Genomic DNA, 4,286 nt, shown 5'->3' with positions numbered 1-4,286 from the left:
GCGGTCGCCATGGGTGCCGCTGCCTCCGCAGGACGTAGGGGAAGGCCGTGCTGGGCATTCGCCGAGAGGTTACCGGGGGAAAGCGGGAGGCCTGCCCCGGCGTCCGGCACGGACGGGTCGCTGTGCTGTGGTATTTCTTGTTACGTACAGATAACACCGAGCATGTTCTTTGTGTATAGAACACCTTTACAGTGTTTGAGTAAATGAACATCTGCCTGCAAGCTTGCATGCTCTTTTCGAGTAGTTGAGTAGCATTCTCTCGTGAAGCTGATGCTGCTATGTGAAGCTTAGTGAAATGGCAGGGCTCCATTAGTGAGGAGCCCTGTATTAAGAAAATGGGTAACAGAGCTACTACACCTTAAGGCAGCTGCTCAGTCACAGCCAGCAGGCTGATAACTCACATCTACAGCTTCTTCCATCTCCCTCCTGCATCTGAAAGCATCTCTTCTTGCTGTGCTCTGAAGCCTCATAATCCTCTGACGTGAAGCCCCATTGCAGTTATACAAATGAGAAAACAAGGGACGCGGTAATGTGCTGGGTAAGTGGCTGGATATTGCAGTGAGCTGCAGTGTGCCTATGGTCTGTCAAAGGAGTTGTGTGGCACCCGCTGTGATGCTCTACGCCAGGAAATATCCAATTATTTGTTTTAGGGCACTTGTGAAGACACTGGAGAGCTGTGCTGTCAATGCTGGCAGGGAGCTAGAGGGGCGGCAGGTACTGCCTGGCTCAGTGCTCTAAGCCCACAGCGTGCATGGCTCAGTTTTCCTCCTGGCTTTGAAGTCCTTGGTCACAATCTAGAAACAAAACACTATAGTAGGGCTGCTGAAGTCCTGTAGAAGTGTGCTGTCCTGGGTCTGTCAGCAATTATCAACATACCAAAGAAATTTCACCTCCTTTAAAAAATTTCCCTTCTCAGGCATAGTGCTATAAGCTTAGCTGATACCATATGTGAACACATAGAGGCACGTAGGTAGGCTTCTCAAGGTAAATATCTGTTAGCAGATATCAGAGGATTCAGGTCTACAGTTACCTCAGAAAAGCATGAAGGTTTCTGTTTGACAAGCTACTTCATAATTTCCATTAAATAGTAATTTTTCCACTTTAAATTTTATATGATACTCCATATAAACTATACAGGAAGGACAACTAAGCATTACAATCCAGAAGATAATTTCCCCCCCCCTCTCCCCCCTTCTTGATATGACTTCCCTGTAAGAGTACAGTTCTCCCCTGGGTTCTGAACTATCACTGTCAGTTAATCCATGGGAAATTTAGTGATGTCAGTAGGGATGACATATTTTAAGCTATAGAGGTCTATTGCCAACATTGGTCTATAATACCAGCAGAAATCTTTATTTTTTTCCCCTTTTTCCCCTCTGGATCAAAAGGTTAATCTGTGTAATACTGAAATTCTCACAAAAAGAAGATTATCAAACCTATCTGTATAATTAGACTTAGCAGTTGGTGCTTGTTGTTTACAAACAACTTCACAGACATCTATTGATTGAGTGTCACAGTATCTGTAGATGCTATCAGCTTTAACTCTGTCAGAACAGCTTAGGAAAGAGGTTTAGTGACCCACCTAAGGGGTGAGAAGAGAATCTATGATGAATCCAGCATTCCTAAATTCAAATCCTGATTTAATGATCATATTTGTCTCTTGCATCACGTTGCCACATCAGGAGCAACAGTATCAGGTAATCTCACAGAAGGGACACAGATAAAGGCAAGATGCCATGTAGAAGATGTACACAGAGGCTGTTCTACCCTTCCTGACAGCTGGAAGCTGGCACATCTTGGCAGCATCCCCCAGCTTCTAATTCCCATTAGTTTCAAAGTCAGTGAGAACTGATAATTGCTGAGTTTGGGAAAAATTGAAGTGTGGCTTTGGGTATCATCTGTGAAAGGCTGCTTCCTCCAGGTCAACCAGATTGCACCTTAGGAGTCTGGTGGTGATGCCTGTAGGGCTGCCTGGTCACAGGGTGCTAGTTTAGCTGCCTTATTTCCAGCAGCTAAATTATCTTAAGTAATTAACATTAATTAAATGCTTTCCTAATGCTGCCTTATCATCTAAGCACTGGCTGTCACAGGAGTGTTAGTGGCTGCAAATAAGAGGGGAGGTGACTGGTACAATCAGGAAGGGGACAAAGACACCAAAGATATTCCAGTTTCTCTGGAATCTCACATCACAGTAAAGCAAGGGAGACTCCAGAACAAGATACAAGAAATGTGAGAGACTACTCTTTGGTCATTCTTAGATGAGATATCAATGGGAGCAGATGCTGTTAGCAGAAACAAAACCACCTCAAAATCCAATCCAAAACTAATAAGTCTTTTGTGTGTTTGTTAGCACTACACCTTTCTGAAGTCTTTCCTTACTGCTTTTCAGCTTTGTTTTTTTTCCAGATCTTATCAAAAAGGCATTGTTAAAATGACTAAATCCAGCTGGTAAGCTGTGTTGAGGTCTGTCTAGAACAAGTGAAGTTTTAGCTGTTTAGTAGCAGTTACATGTATCCCAGTTTTGTGACAGTCATCAGGAGCATCAGTGACAACTTCTGTAAGGCACTGTACCTTCTCCACAGTCAGGATGAAAAGAGGGCACATGGAGAACATTTCAAGATGCTGATCATGTTGTAAGATCTCACTGGTGGCAGGACTTGCCTCCTGTGCACAAAATGAGTAGAATTTTCACTGTTGTATACTTGACTATGCTTTTTACGTGTCAAAGGAAAGTATTGCTTGTGCTCCGCTAGAGTTTTCTGTTTAGTTTAACCAAGTAGTCAGCTTCCACTATTCAGCAGTCATGATCCTGCCTGAAAGCAGACACACACCCATTGTCTAAAATGCACCTTCTAGTATAAATGAACTTGAGGCTAGTAACTGTACTGAGAATCAGTGCTCTATTGCCAGCAACCAGGCAAGACTCCATCCAATTAAGGGCATGGCTGGCATTCAAATGCCCATGATTGTAGTGCAATCCAATGTGTATGTTCTCCCCAAGGAAGCTAATGGGGAGAAGAGGATCTGAATACTAATGAGGTACGAAGGATGATTTTAGTGCAAAATTCCCAACAACTTGCAAGTTGTTAACCTGAAGATAGGTGGTACTTTTCCTAAATGCACTTAATGAAACTTCTTAATTTAACACCATTAGAAATTATGGATATGGGTTCAGGTGAGAACAGTATGTTCTTGAGGCAGCAGGTAGTAGCAGACTCCTGGGGAAGGGGCATGCAACAATCTGTCCCTAGACCCTTTCCCAGCTTCCATCAATCAGAGTTTAGTCTCATTTCATGGTTTCTTCTTCTTCTATAATTGTGCCTAATTGCTTTTTGAAACCATGTAAACTTCTGGCATCTACAGCAGCTTGTGTCAATGCTTTCCATCCAATTTGAAACCCTTCCCATTATGGTTGCCCCAGGAACAATTTTCTAAGAAAGATTTCTATTGTTATTTGGAAACCCTAGTTTCCCATGCTAAAGGACATAAAGCACTAAGTATTCTTTTGCAAGGAATTCTGTTACACATTGCACAAGTCAGCACTGTTCTTAATAGATATTCACAGCATCTATTGCGAGAATGAAGACCAAGTTATTACAAAGCATACTGTGAGTGCAAATTAAATAATGCACAACAGTCAACCAAATCCTAATGAACCAATGGCACAATGTCAAATCCATCAGGAACAAAGACTTCTAATACTATTATTAAAAGCCCAAACAAAGTAACTAAATCAACCTTGACAAACACTGTTCAAGTAATTTTCACTTGTTGTAGATCAGTGTGCAGGCTGATGGTACAGCCCAAACTGCTTCAAAGTGCCTGCACAATGGATGAGAGCTGTGACTCCAAGGTGACACCTAGTGCAAGGGTTCTAAATTGTGCTGTATGGTCAGCAGCTCAGCTAATCAAACCTAACATTTCTTTCCATCAGTGAATATGGACAGTGTGCCCAGCTGCTTAACTGTACAAAAATCTAGATTTGGAATCACATTCATTGAAGTGCGAGTGTAAAATGCCATAAAAATGAGAAATCACAGTGGAGTCAGATCATCCTTAATGATGCAGTGATCAGGCAGTATTCTTTATGCTTATGGAAAGCCACAGTATACAGAAATACTGTATCTAGGCAAAGAAGGGCAATTACTTGTAAGAAGAGAGGGACAGCTCTCTGAAGGAAGGATTATCTATTTTGTCTCAAGGTGGTGGCCTGATGGCCATCTCCAGGCTGGTTTTTTGGGATTGTAGTGCACTGCAGAAAAAAAAAAGTAAATCTGGAGCTGCTT

At 42.4% G+C, this 4,286-nt stretch overlaps 1 long non-coding RNA gene across 1 annotated transcript; it reads right to left on the bottom strand.

Annotated features, from left to right (window-relative positions):
* Positions 1-481: 481 nt before the first annotated feature.
* LOC109368201 lies at positions 482-4,226 on the bottom strand. Its single transcript, XR_002115986.1, has 2 exons — positions 2,572-4,226; positions 482-794 (listed from the first exon to the last, which is right to left on the bottom strand). It is a non-coding gene; the product is annotated as an uncharacterized LOC109368201 (long non-coding RNA).
* Positions 4,227-4,286: the final 60 nt, after the last annotated feature.

The sequence above is a fragment of the Meleagris gallopavo genome, chromosome 6 (assembly GCF_000146605.3).
Source record: "Meleagris gallopavo isolate NT-WF06-2002-E0010 breed Aviagen turkey brand Nicholas breeding stock chromosome 6, Turkey_5.1, whole genome shotgun sequence".
Taxonomy (NCBI): domain Eukaryota; kingdom Metazoa; phylum Chordata; class Aves; order Galliformes; family Phasianidae; genus Meleagris; species Meleagris gallopavo.
Note: the sequence above shows the minus strand (reverse complement) of the source record. Positions and strands in the feature narration are given on the sequence as shown.